This window comes from Melozone crissalis, unplaced genomic scaffold, assembly GCF_028551555.1.
Source record: "Melozone crissalis strain CALT ecotype California unplaced genomic scaffold, PUWL_Pcris_2 ptg000034l_1, whole genome shotgun sequence".
NCBI classification, from domain to species: Eukaryota; Metazoa; Chordata; class Aves; order Passeriformes; family Passerellidae; genus Melozone; species Melozone crissalis.
This window is the reverse complement of record NW_026535812.1, coordinates 2413400-2428934: the sequence shown is the minus strand read 5'-3', so window position 1 is coordinate 2428934 and position 15535 is coordinate 2413400. Positions and strand designations below refer to the sequence as shown.

Genomic DNA, 15535 nt, shown 5'->3' with positions numbered 1-15535 from the left:
GAGCTCTTGCTGCAGTTCCCCTGGAGCCTCCTGGGCTGCAGCTGCCCCTGCTGGGACACTCCTGCCCTGGGACTGCCCTCTGCTTGTGCAGCTTCTGCTCCTCTGGGGGCGATTGAGCCCTTCCTGACCCAGACATGGGGCAGCTGAGAGGTGTTCTAAACACTTTTGTTCCATTTTCAGTCTCATGGGAAGCATGAGACAATACAGATGTTATAATTCACACCATCAGGTCCCAGGACGAGGGAAGAGATGAGGATCTTGTTCCATGTTTCAGAAGGCTGATTTATTATTTTATGATATATATGATATTAAAAGAAAATGATATATTAAAATTACACTAAAGAATAGAAGAAAGGGTTTTTATCAGAGGGAAAGAATGGGATAGAAAGGGATGGAATGAAATTTTGTGACTGACCCGAGAGTCCGAGCCAGCTGACTGTGATTGGCCGTTAATTAGAAACAACCACATGAGACCAATCACAGATGCACCTGTTGCATTCCACAGCAGCAGATAACCATTGTTTACATTTTGTTCCTGAGGCCTCCCAGCTTCTCAGGAGGAAAGATCCTAGCAAATAGATCTTTTTGTCTGTGACACTCTGGGCTTTGCCAAAACTTCACAGAACAATGCCTGGGATGTTTATCTGACTTTCTTTTCTGACCTGTGGCACTCGTGGTGCTGCTGCCATCCCCGGAGCTCAGGGTGGTCCCTGTGCTGCTCTGGGAGCTCCAGCTGGAGCCAGCAGCTTTAACCGGATTGATTTTCATTTAGAGCAGGCATGTTCTGCTGGCAGCCTGCAGGGATGCTCTCAGCAGAGCTGTGGGCACATCAATCTGCTCATCACCTTCCACCATTAGAGTGTGGGGATGGAAATAGTGGGAAACACCCTGGTGGGTGGGTGTGCAGGAGGGAGAATAACCTGCTCAGGTAAAACTGAGGGGTGATGCTCAGTCAGGATCTGGGAGGTTGTTAAGGCTGTGACTGGGAGTCAGGAATTCCTCTACTTGCACCTAAAAAATGCTCCTTACCTCCTTCCCTCTCATCAAGCAAATCTATAAATCCATAATCTAAGCTGTAATTAGTGCTTTTGTTACATCTTGCTAGTCCCTAATATTCTCCTGTTCTGAAGGCTGCAGTTTAGGGATGCTTTGTGTTTGATTTAACTCACCATGGGGGATTACAACAACCAGTCTGGTGCACTGCTTAATATTGCACTGAAATAGGCATTATGTGGTCAGATTGATGAAAAGGATAATTCATTATTTATCTGTCTTTGCATGTTATAAAGTAGAGTGTTAATTTACTTTATAAATATTAGATATATCCATCTGTGTAATAGTGCTCTATAAACACTGACAATTGGAAATAGTTAGAAATAGATTAAATCAAAAGTAGTTGTGTATTGGAAATTCTATTTCTTTGTCTGCTGTAGGAAAATAAAAATCTGCCTGATCTGAGCTGCATACCAATTTTCTTAAATTACATACATTTTAAAAACAGTCTCAGAAAGCACTTTTTAGCCAGCAGAATAAAATCCAGCTCTTGGCTCTAAATTGGAAGTATTGCATTTTGGTACTGGTACCAGTTTCAGGCGAATATCTTCTTTAAGTAAATGTAACTCCCATCAGATTGAGGTGCTTAGCAAGAATGGATTCCAAGGGTGAAGGATTAAACAGAATACTGATTATTGCCCTAAGATGGTTTGTTCTTAAGTACTTAGAATAATATAAAATCCTTTGATCATAATTTTAGTAAGATTTCTTTGGAGATCAAAGCATCAAAGAAGTTGCTAAATATCTGAGGCTTTCACATACAACATCAAACACATGTAGCTGTTTTCTACTTCTTGGATTTTTGTTTCAGTGTGATATTATTGTACAAATAAGAACTGACACTGAAAAGCCAATTAAATCAGGAGCTTAAAGTGACATCAATAGTGTGTGTAGACTGTGGAGTTATACAGAATTCTGTTCCTAATTTTATGGACAAATTGAATTTTTTCATAAGAATATATTTTTGATTTTTTTTTTTTTTTTGTGATATGTAGGGTGAAATGTAAATACTGGTCAAATAAGATGTTGTGTGTGTATCTCCTGAAATATTTGCAGCAGTGTTTGGAGCAGTGGGGAGAGCAAAGCCATGCCCACAATGTGCATCAGAGGTGATTTGGGTGCCTGGGCCCCAGCAACTTCCTACCCCTTCAATAATATTGCTGAGCTACCCAGAGGAAAGCACATCCTTGGGCAGGAGAAGGCTGTGAGATTTTTAGAGGAATAACATTTGAGATTAGATTTTTAGAGGAATAACATTGAGATTTTTAAAGGAATAACATTTCTGTCTCAGGGAAACCTGCTGGGTCTGTCCCTCAGGGATTTCACTTTCTCTCTGGTTTTCAGTGTTTGAAATCAGAATAACCTGCTCTGGATCAGTTTGCTGAGGCTGGGGAGAGCTGTGTTCAAATCAACATTAATTTTCCTAAAGGATTTGCCTTAGCTCAGCAGTTCCTGAGGATTTCTGGAGCAAACCTCATCACTGCTGTCTGTGATGGTTTCTCTTCCTCCTCCTCCTCCCTCTGCCAGGCCAGCAGGGCTTGGCCACTGTGACAGGAGTGGCTCTGGCCAGGCAGGAGCAGCCAAAAATTCCCTCATTCAAACCCCACCCTTTCTTTGCCTTTCCTTTGTGAGCTCCATGTGATGCCCACAAAAATCCAAAAACTCCATTGACCCTGAATCTCATGGATGTGAACAAAACTCTTGTCCTGCTCCTGTTCCAGTGAGTGCTTCCCAGCTCCAGCATGTTCCAAATAATCTGTATGCAAGACATCTTCCAGTCCTGCTGTCATTTAGGCTGAAATGCCACTTTGGTGGAGATTAGAGCAGCTCCTCATTTTTATTTTTTTTTTCATCAGGGACTTAAATCCTCAGCACATCGTTGTTGTTTTTTTTTTTTTTCTAAAATGATTATGCAAATAGCAGGCTATTTTATATCCACTTGGCAAAGCTGGAAGTAAAGTGAAATTCAGAGAATATTATTCAACAATTACTGTTATTTGCATCCCTGACAGATAAGGAGGTTGAAGGGTTTATTGTTAGTGGCTGATTCACATATCAATAGAATTACTGAGCTACAATTTACAGTAACTTCTGGTAATGCAAAACAGATCAAGTGAAGTCTCAGGTTGATGGGAGAAAAAAATCAGCAGAAATAACATCTTTTCCTCCTTCTTTTTTGTGAATAGAGCAGGTGTGAACCACAATTGATGTTGAACACAATAATCCCCCATTGCACCTTTTGGAGTGCTGCTTCTTGCCACAGAATCACACTTAAATGTTTCAATGTTATTCTTCAGCCTAATGCTTTTCATAGTTCAAACTAAACTGGTTCTCAGGCCAAGGTTAAAAATCCTCAAGGATCAATTGCCCTGAGAAGAATTGAGAATGCTGTGAAAAGTGAAAAAGCTGTGACTGTACCTTCACCAGCAGGGAGGTATCAGCATTCTCAAGGGATTACAATATAATAAGCATTATACAGGTTTGACTGATTTGGGTTTTGTCAGCCTAAATCTGCTCCTGACAGGTTTTGTGAATCAGTTTTGTGTTTTGCTCTTGTCAGAGGTGAATGCTCAGGGCATGGCTGGAGTTCAAGGCAGTGCAATAACCCAGTGCAGAAAATGAGAGTGATGTCAAAGCAAATCTTGCTGAATGTGGACCCATGTATATAATTTTTTTTCTCTCTGCCAAAGTCTCATGGATCTGCCAGCTGAACTAAGAAATGCATGTAGCTTAATTCCTTTCAGACTTCCATACAGAGGATTCTGTTAGAGCAGAGTTCAAAGCAACAGCACTGAGGTGTTTCATTCCAATAACATGAGCCAGCCATAATTTAATCTTGAAAGTGAATTTAGTTGAGTTATACAATAGGGAATAATACAATAAATCATTTAAGTAGTACTTAATTTAAAAGTGTGTATTTTTTTAGACATCTATAAAATTTATTACCTCGTAGAGTTTTTATATGAGATATGAGTGGAGACAAGTTGGTTTGATTTTTAGCCAAAGTTGTAGCTGCCTTGGACTGGGATTCAGGATTTTCTGTTCTTGGTTTCATCCATGGAAGGAAAGGCATCACCTGAGGAAGATTCTGCAGCTGTGCTGCTCCTTTCTGAATTCTCCTCCCTGGGAAGGCATTAACAGCCCTCAGCACCTTGGTCTCCCAAAGCAAACAGCAGGGATAATTGAATTAATACCACATTTATTGGCTGATTAATGAATAGCACCAAGACATGCACATACTAGAGGAAAATAAAGAATTAATGTAACCTGAAACAATTATGTTTAGGATCTTGTGAAGGCCAGGAAAGGCCAAATGAACTGCATTGTTTTGGTTTTTTATTTCCTGCCCTGCTCTATAACAATTGTTCACCCTTATAGTCAAATAAACTATCATCTCAGATTACTTCAGCAATTATACAAAGTTTGTTTCTCATCCTGTTTTTTCTTTTCAATATGTTTGTCCTTATTGGATTCATGGGCAGTTTTTCATCTCCCCTGCTAAGTCAAACAGGTCGTTGCTTCCAGATATGGGTGCTGAATGTTCAGCTCTGAGATAAGTTATGATCTTTTTCACAATCCATGTGCAATGAAACAATTCATTCCAATGCTTTAAATAATCCAGTTTACTCAAAGACTGAAAATGATCTTCCTCAGTGTGCTCTCTTCTGTATGGTTTTCTATTTCTTAGGAAATACATATATTTATCTATATAGATGTGAAAGCAGAGCAGCTGGCAGTGGTTTGTCACTGGGCTGTTCCTCTGGAGATGTGGGATCTCCTCATCCAGGGCTGGGCAGCTCCAGGCTGTGGGCAGTGCTTTTCTTCTCTCCAATCCTCCTGGATTTTGAAAAGACAGGTGGTTTGGAAGCTCTAACCTTGGTTCTGCTGTGGCACTAAAACCCCTGTCAAAGCCAGAGGTTTGTCCATGAATCAGAACAGGAGAGTTCTCTCTAGTCCAGTGCACTGAAAAACATCACTGAACATTGTTTCATGGGCAGATGTGTTAAAATTGTAATTTGGTGCTAATTGAGATACCTACCATCCCTGGCTGAAATCAGTGAACTTCTGCTGGTCTGAGGGCTGCAGGTTATTAGTTTGGTATTGTTAAACATAGTGACTTGAGATAGAATTAAATAATTTTAATTAGAATTGAGAAATTACCTTTTAGTACTAGAACCAGCATCAGGATTTCAGTGGAAGCAGTAATGTGAAATACTGGCTCCACTAAAGTAGAATTTAGCATTTTAAAACAAGACAAATGTAAACCTCAGTGTAAATCCAGCATATCTTATTATATGCCAGCAAATATATAATGCTAAAATGGCCCTTTTATTATTCATGTGTTGTGTCTCAGAGTGTGCTGTGCTATTTGTCTTGCAAGCCTTCTCAGGAATTATTTGCCCAGATGGACCATTGCATGTGTTTTGTTTTGCTCGTTGTGGGAAATTAGTCTTAATAAATCCAGATCACATCTTGAATCTCAGAAGTGACTCGAGCCAAGTGGGGGAGAGGAGGGCAGAGCTACTGTTCCCATCCAGAGCTGAGCCAAAGCATTTCACACACACAAAAACATTGCTGGGAGAGTCTTACTGTGAGAAAATAAATCCGGGGTCTGTCCCTGGGGTGGGTGCCCAGTTCTTGCAGCTGCTGAGGGAAACCTGAGCCCTGGGAAGGGTTTGGGATGCTCTGTGGAATTGCTGAGGGGAGGATGGAGCGGGGATGTGCTGGGAGCAGGGCAGGGTGGGAGCTGCAGGGCTGAGTGAGCACCAAGGGCAGGAGCTGTCACTGCATTCCCTTGCTGGGTCTCACAGGGGAGGGCACTCATGGAGCTGGCCTTTTGTTTTGATGGGAATTGATTTTTTATAGACAGAAAGTTAGCAGTCATCGTTGAATTAATTAACTGAAATTACTAATTCATGATTATTTTCTTCTTTTACCTATATTTTTCTGATCACTCCAGTAATTCTGAGTTACATGCATTGGTTAAGTAATTACCATTAGAAGTGAGATCATGGCATTTACTTTTGATCTAATTCCTGAGCTACAATGATGTGCTTATTTTTGGAGGTGGTAAGTTTAGCATAATAGGAAAAGAAAGCAGAGCTTTATTGGTTGATCATTGTTTTCTTTAGGGTAGAGTAAAGGTCTTTAAACAATTGATTGATCATTGTCCAAAAGCAGAGCAAGGTCATTTTCCTCTCTCTCTGTTCTGCTCTGAAGGAAGCAGGCAGGCACAAAAAGCAGGGCAGGGGAGAAGGACCAAGGCCATGAAACCCAAACTTGTTCTGTGAGCCCAAGGGGCTGCACTGCTGGTGCTGAGTGGATTCATCTGCTGAAGGATTCAGCCCCTTCCTGTGGGAAAATGTCCTGGTCTGATGCTGGCACAATGCCAGTGCCCCCATATATAAAATATATTCTCCCCTGTGGCTGCTGCGAGATGGGACCAGAAATGGAGCAAAGCAGGCTCCAATGTGACACTGTTCACAGGGGTTCTTGGAAGAGATGAAGATCTGACTCCATGTTTCAGAAGGCTTGATCTATTATTTTATTATATATATTACATTAAAACTATACTAAAAGAATAGAAGAAAGGATTTCATCAGAAGGCTGGCTAAGAATAGAAAAAGGAATGATGACAAAGGCTTGTGTCTCAGGCAGAGAGTCTGAGCCAGCTGACTGTGATTGGCCATTAATTAGAAACATCCACGTGAGACCAATCACAGATGCACCTGTTGCATTCCACAGCAGCAGATAACCATTGTTTACATTTTGTTCCTGAGGCTGTCAGCTTCTCAGGAGGAAAAATCCTAAGGAAAGGATTTTTCATGAAAAGATGTCTGCGACACTCCAGCTTAGGAATAAAGGAAAAAACTTTATTAACTTACAATATGTAAAAGAGGAACGCAGAGAACTTAGAATGAAAACCTTCCAAAACCATTCCTCCTCATCCCCCCAAATTTCCACCACCACACAAAACAGAACCTTAGATTCTCAATCCAGTTGTTATATCAGATTTGATCCAGGACTCCTGAACAACTGACCAATGTGATCAAGCAGAAGCCATTTATTGTTTACACATATTTATAGATTCTACAAACTACCAAATACACACTGCTTGATTGGTGCCTTTGTCTTGTTCCCTCATTTTCTGCATGCATTTCTCACAATATGTGATTTGTTACAGTCCAGGTGTTTCACAGTCCTCTCCTGCAGTCTTGGTATTCTGTTTTTCAGCCTCTTCTTTCTTAATTGTTAATTATTTTTAGGATAATTAATTATTAAATTAATTACATATTAATTTATCACGATCATTAATCTATCACAATTATTTTCGGATAATTCATTATTAAATTAATTTCATATTAATTTATCACAATTAAAATGTTCCAGTATCCTTGATGAATTCCTGAGGCTTTGATAGCCAACTCAGCAGCAGTGCTGGTGCCCACTATGGCCTAACCCTGCAAATTCATGGCAACAACTTCCAGCTACAGCAAACCATGTGGCTCCAGCAGTAATTTAGGCTGTGTTGCAGCACAGCTTGATGAATTGAGAGCTGGGTGGAAGCCAGCTCAGGTGTCCCTGTGAGCCTGGTTTGGCTGCCCAGTGCCAGCCCTAGGAGCTCCCTGTATCAGCTGGGGAGCAGGGCCTGGAGAGCACCTCCAGCCCTCAGATTTGGGTCACTGAGCTGTGACAGCTTCCTGTGGGATGGTTCTCACCTGCCTGCCCAGGCAAGCACCCTCTGAATCTGTGTGCTCAGTGTGGGGAGTTAAAACCTGGGAATATTTGGTGCCATGTGAGCAGTGATGTCCTTGGAGAGCAGAGGAGCTGATGGTGGCTGTGAGGTGACATTTTCCAAACTTCCCAGTGTGGTGTCTGATGGGGGAACAGGGCCATGAGCAAGGCAGAGGAGTTCTTGCTCCACCCTGCTCTTCTGTCAGTGTCTATTGCCTTACACACTGGAATTTAGAGAGCAAGGCTGGATGCTGGAGAGAGGCCATGCCAGCAAGAGCTTTTCTCTTCTACTGAGGAAAACATTCACAAGTAATTAGTGAACAGGAGGACTAAAGGAAACAATCCTCCTGTTTCAGGCAGAACCACGGCTGTGAAACAGCATTTTTTGTCACTTCAAAGAAATTCAGTCTTAAAACAGGCCTGTTTTGCTTCTGACACTCTGGCACTGGTTTGGTGTTGTGCATAGTACTTGTAAAGGTTTGGGTATCTTATATCTTACCAAACCCATACCTGATGCTAGCTTATGAGACTCTCATTTTCCTCATCTCTTCACAAGCTCCTCTGCCAAGCTGGAATAAAAAAAAAGCAAGATGTGTGTAGGATCAACCTCATTAGTAAAATCAAAAAGCACCAGTCAGACACAGTCACTGCTGCTGCTGCTCTTTCACCCAAAGCAGGATGCAGCTCTGAAATGCCCACAGACCTCCTGGAGCTTCTCTGCAGCCTGTTCCCCAAAGCTCAAAGGGCATCTCAGAGCTGTGGGTGCTGAGCAGGGCTGGGCTGGGCCCCCCTGGTGCAGGGAGTGCCCTCTGCCCCATGACAGAGCTGGGAGCTGTGAGGGTCCCAGCTGTGGGTTTCTCTGGCTCTGCATTGCAGGCACTCCAGACAGCAGTTTCATGTTGGCACTCAGGTGTTTATTATTCCTTGTCAGTAAAACAGTCTCACTGCTGTGAGTTCAGCAGCTTTGCATTAGAAGGCACAAAATGGCCAACAATCTCTTGGTACAAGGTCTTTTAAGACTAAACTATCCAATAAAGAATTGACACCTGGATTATTTTCCCTTTTAACCCAATAACTGATCCCACAGAGCCCCCAGTGCAGACTGTTCTGCCCAATTACAAAATGCCACCCAAACCCATTGAGAAGGAGGAAGAAGAAGCTGAAGAAGAAACCCAGGACAGCACCCTCTGCCCTCCATCTTGCTGCCATCCACAACACACTAAAAACCCCAAACCTCAATTTCTCACCCAGTGATACACCTGCACTGCTCTCTATAATCTATTTCACACTTTTGTGGGTTCCAGTCTATCTTGAAGTCTGGGAAACTTTCTCCATGGATGAGGGTCAGAGTCAGTGCTGCCCTGGGGGTCAGGGCACCCAGAGCAGACACAGGAATATTCCCTGTGTGCCCTGGTATCCCACAGGATCCTTTTGCCATCCTGACCCTGACCTCTCCTCAAGTGCAGCAATTCCTCCTTCTCCAGGGAAACCCTTCTCCCTCAGCAGCATCAGCTCTGTGTGGCTCCCAGCCTGGTTTCTCCTTGCAGAGCTCAGTGCTGCACATTGATCCCACTGATCAGAATTCCATCATTCCCATCACACACCAGAGGCTGAGTTCCCTGCCAGCCTTACCTGCCTGCCACAAGTGAGCACGTAGTGAGCACAGCAGAGAGTGTTGTAGTCTTTTATTAGTAAGGTACAAAATGGCTAATTGTCTCTTGTTGAAAGGTTTTTAAAGTTAAACTATCTAATTAAGAAATGACACTTAAATTATTTTCACTTTTTTTACCTAATAACTAATCACTTGACGTCCACATTGTGGACTTTTCTGTCTAATAATAAAAAATTACCTAAACCTATGAAGAAGAAGGAAGAAGAAGGTGAAGAAGAAGATAAAGAAGAACAACCACTCTAAAACTAGAGTTTTAGAACTACCTAGAACTGAACTCTAGAACTACCACTCTAAAACTTCCATCTTGTCTTCTAAAACTCCAAACTCTAAGTTTTCTACTCTGTGATGTTACACACTTGTAATTAAACTACACACCTGTAATCTCAGCGTTATCAGTCAATTTTGTAATCTTTTCTACAGCTTCAGGTCAAATGCAGTGCTCTCCGGGGGGTCAGAGCCTGTCAGTACAGAAAAATCTAAAATTCTCAGCATCCAGAGCTCCAACACATGAGGTGTGAGAGAGCCATCTCATAGGGAGTATCACTTCTGTTTATAACTGTTTCTTACTTTTTGTCTCCTTGCTTTTGTGTCAGTTCTTGGAGATTTGCAAAGAACATGAGTTCAGCAAATGTGAAAAGGTTTAGTAGGAATTTTACAAACCCTACCATGCTCTCATTTTCACCATTTAGGAGCATATAGATTCGTCTTTACCCTTCTTTTTTGCTGGCCTTTTTTCCCATATTGAAATGTTTTGTTTCTGAAAATGAGCCTCATTTGAGTCAATTTTACAACAATTGAGTTAGTTGCATTATTTAAAGGCACGACAAACGGAGTGTATCACTGATTTCATTGCACTCCAGACAGTCTGTGCAGTTTGCTCCTAACTCAATTCAGCCCTGTTCAGGTACAAGGGCTGAGGAGGAAAACCTAGCAAGGAATAGCTTTGGTCCTAGGAGATTTTGGCACAGTTTTCCATGAACATTGTTGCTAATCCTTGGCTTATTTTCTCTGCTTCTGTCTAGGTTGGGATTGAAGGCACTGGAGATGATATTTTGTGTTCAGATTCAAATGTTTATTATTTCTTATCTATGTTACACTCTTACAAGTCTTGAGTTCTACAGCATTCTACTAACAAAATGGTTACCTTTCTCTACAAGGTCTTTTAAGGGTAAACTGTCCAATTAAGAAATGACACCTAAATTATTTTCAATTTTAACCCAATAACCCATGACCAGCAATGTGGACTTTTTTATCCAATTACACAAAACCACCCAAACCCATGGAGAGGAAGGTAGAGAACAAGGAGCAGCCTCCATCCTAAAGGCTCCATCTTGCCTTATATAGATTACTATATTCTAAACCCTTAAACTCTTGTGACAGTGCTCACAGGGGACTGAAGATGAGGGAAGAGATGAGGATCTGACTCCATGTTTCAGAGGGCTTGATTTATTATTTTATGATGTATATTACATTAAAACTATACTAAAAGAATAGAAGACAAGGTTTTATCACAAGGCTAGCTAAGAATAGAATAGGAAGGAATGATAACAAGGGTTTGTGTCTCAGACAGAGAGTCTGAGCCAGCTGACTGTGATTGGCCATTAATTAGAAACAACCACATGAGACCAATCACAGATGCACCTCTTGCATTCCACAGCAGCAGATAACCATTGTTTGCATTTTGTTCCTGAGGCCTGTCAGCTTCTCAGGAGGAAAAACCCTAAGGAAAGGATTTTTCATAAAATGTGTCTGTGACAAACTCTAAGTTTCCCACCCTGTGATATCACACACTTCTATTCAAACTCCACACCCACAATCCCAGTTCTGTCATTCCATTTTGGAAGCTTCTCCACAGCCTCAGGTCAATGCTGTGTTCTCCTGCCTGGCAGCACAGAAAGTCTGAAATTCTCAGCTGCCAGGGTTCCATCACATTGTTCTATCTGGATAGTTAGGAATGGTAAAAACCAGACCTTCATCAGCTTCTGTACAAGGCCAGGTTCAGCACTGTGTGTGTGGCTCACATGGTGATGCTTAAATGACAAAATGCAGAGACCCCACAGAGCACTGATGGGAATGGCTGGCATGTAATAGTCAGCTGAGATTAAAGGCTTTTTTTTCAAAGTGCATTAGCAATAAAACTATTTTTAGAGGCATATATTTTAATTCTGAGTCTTCTAGCATCTTGTACCAGCATTTAGTAGACTGTAAAGTTAGTACAGAGTAAGTAGTAGATAATTTGAGACTGGAAGGGACAGTCTGGAGACAATCCAGCCTTCTGTTGAAAGCAGGGCTTTAGATTAGGTTATCCAGGCCCTGTAAAACCAGGTCCTGCATCATTCCAGAGGGAGAGATTCCATCTCTTCCCTGGTGCCCCCCTGCTTTGTGTTTGCTTGCTTGCTTATCTCTATGAAAATAAGTATACTACTCCTAAGTGCCTCACTCCTTCCTGTTTATTGTGTTCTCAGGGTCCAGCTTGAATTCAAGGACAATAAATCTTGGGTACAGAATAGGCACTTTATACCTTTATACACTGAAATATGTTCTAGTGTATAAAGCAGGAGTATTTATTTATGTGGCTCAGTGAGACACCTGGAAGTTCCTGCTTCCTACAGGAAAACATCCAAAGGAAATGACAGCCAAGGCAGACAGAGCGTCTCCATCTCTTGTGTGAGGCTGATTCCTGGTGGGACCTGGACTCCTAGCAGCCAGGTGGACATAAATAAGTGGAGAGTGCTGATTAAGCAGCAGCCACCTCATTTCCAGAGCACAGGATTTGCATACCCTGGTTGGCTGGAGGAAAATTTACTGAGCACATGGTGCTGGGAAAGCCTGGAGTGTTACAGGAGGAGCCATTTGCTCATTATTTTGAATAGCAATGAGGTGTGTGCCACAGCTCTGGTGGGTTTGCAGACAGCTCTGCCTCCTGAACACAGATGGGACTTTTACCTTTAATTGTGATTTCATGGTGGAAAATGCTGCTTGAAGATTGGAGCTCTGTAGTCCTGTAAATGTTCAGACCCTCAGTTTCTATGCCCTTAACCACCCCAGGCTTTGGCTGGCTGCAGTGTCTTGCATTGCAAATGTGATTTATTTACTATGCACTGTTCAGTGACACCTCCAATCTATCCTGCTTCCTGGGACTGTATGCATTTTAAATGAGATAATACATTTATTTCACTTGCCTTTTTGCTGCATCTGAAATGAGCCTGTGCCTCAGTACAGTTATGTGGGAGTGGCTCTGTTTGGAGCTGAGTATTCCCAGTCCCAGATGTCATGGATGAACTTTTCATTATGCAGAACAGGGGCCCAGGAGAGCATTCTGGATCCCTTCAGAATTGGGGAGCTGTGGTGTTTGTGAGGGATGAGGTGAGAGATGAGAATGTGACTCCAAGTTCTCAGAAGGCTGATATATTATATTATATTATATTATATTATATTATATTAATAATACCATCATATCATATTATATTATGCTGTATAAAATTATACTAAAGAAAGAGAAAGGATACATCAGGAGGCTTAACAAGAATGAATAAAAAAAACCCGTGACTCACTCAGAGTCTGACACAGCTGGCTGTGATTGGCCATTAATTAAAAACAATTCACATGGAACCAATCAAACATTCCCTTGTTGGCAAACAATGTCCGAGCCACATTCCAAAGCAGCAAACACAGCAGCAGCAATCAGATAATTATTGTTTTCATTCCTCTCTGAGGCTTCTCAGCTTTCCAGCAGAAAATCCTGGGCAAAGGGGATTTTTCAGAAAATATCATGGTGACAGGGAGCCTTGGTGTTGCCTTAACACCAACAGCAAAGTGAGGAATGAGAGGCAGGAATTGCACACCTCCATCACAGCTCCCCCAGGCTGCCTTGGGGCTGTGCAGAGCCCAGGCATCACTCTGGAGGAGAGAGCCATCCTTCGGGCATCCTGTATCACCTGCATCTCAGCCAGGTGGGATGGGGAGTCCCTTATCACCTGCATCTCACACACCTCTGGCTGGTACGCAGAGAAACAAGATCATTTGCTAGGACCTCAAATCCAAGGAAATTTTTGTCCATAGAGAAAACCTGAGGAGACTGGTTGCATCCCAGTGCTTCCCCCAGCCCAGAGGTTTGGGGTGAGTGCTCAGGGAGCCTCCCAGCAGTGCAGGAGGTGCCTGCAGTGGTGCAGGGCAGCAGTGCAGCTCTCTGCCTCTCTCAGCAGCTCAGAGCTCTCAGGAAGTTCACCCAGCAGCCTTGGGGAGTGTTTGCAGAAGGTAACATTGGGGCAGTAAAGCAAACAAGACTCAGCATGTGTAAAGTGCTCAAGCCCAGAATCAGTCTTTACCTGTGTCCATGACTTGGAAGATGTAAATAATTCCACTGGCTGTTCACTCTGTGTGGAATTGCAGCTATGCATGCTCAGAAACAAGTGAGATGCAAGGCCTGTGAGCCTTCTGAAGTTGAGCTCTTGGTGTATTTGTTGCCTTCTTTGAGAGGATAAATCAAAACCCTGAGGCTTTTACCCCATGACCCTTCTCTGTTGCCAACAAAGGGAATTAGGGAGGGTTCTCTGGTGAGGCTCCCAGGAACCTCTGGTCTGTCACAGACATCTTTTATGAAAAATCCTTTCCTTAGGATTTTTCCTCCTGAGAAGCTGGGAGGCCTCAGGAACAAAATGGAAACAATGATTATCTGCTGCTGTGGAATGCAACAGGTGCATCTGGGATTGGTCTCATGTGGTTGTTTCTAATTAATGGCCGATCACAGTCAGCTGGCTCGGACTCTCTGTCTGAGACACAAGCTTTTGTTATTCATTCCTTCTTTTTCTATTCTTAGCCAGCCTTCTGATGAAATCCTTTCTTCTATTCTTTTAGTATAGTTTTAATGAAATATATATAATAAAATAATAAATCAGCCTTCTGAAACATGGAGTCAGGTCTTCATCTCTTCCCTCATCCAAAAACCCCTGTGAGCACTGTCACATAGCTCCTTTACCCCCCAGTTCTCTCTGATGTGCTCCTGCCCAATGTCTGAGTGTGTCAGGCTCACAGGAGTGTGCAAACCGCAGCGCACACACACACACACACACACACAGGGAAAGGTAACAGGATTGAATTGTTTAGGAGCAGCCACAATGTGTCCTCAGTCTTACACAGTTCAGGCACATCTGAAGATGAATTTAGGTTGGCCTCTACATGATTTTAACGTGTGTAACTAAAAGAAAAATACCCTGGTGCACACAATCTGTTGTTTCCAACATTTAGGAAAGGTTTCCAGCTCTAATTTGTTAATTATTCTGATAGGGAAGATTATTCTTCTATGTGATGAGGACTTTTTCACAGTTGTAAAAGTATGTCTAATAACTAATTGAAGTGGATTCAAGTGATAGTCAAATTTGAGCAGAGCTTTTAATAGCCAGAAGCAAATGAGCAGAATGCAGCCTGCTGATAAGGAGGCAGGGAGTGTTTTGAATGCTGCCATATGTCCAGATCCAAGTGATCAGCCTTGCAAACAGAATCAGAAAGTGCTCAGCATCCTTGCAGGGCTGTGTCTTGTTTGCTTTCAGGACCTATAAGAGGAGGCTCTCAGAGCAGTTTTTCAAAGTGACATGTTCATGGGAGTGAACTGGACACAAACAATCTCCTTATTGGGGAGCATAATGAAATATGGCTCGTGCTTGGCTGCAGGAAAATGGGGCTGAGCCATATTTGATGTGGCATCTGAAATAAGAGAATCTAATAATATCAAATGGGTTTCAGAAGGGTAAATGGAAAGCTTGAGGTTTGTCTTAGGCCTTATAATTGGGGCTGGATGAAGTCATAGAGGGGCCAGGGGCTGTGGAGAGCTGCAGGCACTCTGACCCCCCTGATGGAGCTGACCATTCGTGCCAGCCCCTCAAATAAAGGTTTAATGTTAAGGAGCTGTGTTGCATGAAATTCTGGTCTCAAGGGTAATTCTGAGTCATGCAGCACCATACAGAAGTTCCAAGTGAGGTGTATAAAATTAATCACTTCGAGTATTAAAGTTCAATTTTGGACTTCAGTTAGAGTATTTATGAACCATATGAAACAATATTATACTTCCTGATTATA

General features: G+C 42.3%; 1 protein-coding gene across 1 annotated transcript in view; it reads left to right on the top strand.

The window, feature by feature from the left end:
- LOC128940944 (glypican-5-like) overlaps window positions 1-15535 on the top strand; it is a 372567-nt gene that overhangs the window by 213992 nt on the left and 143040 nt on the right. The window lies entirely within an intron of this gene.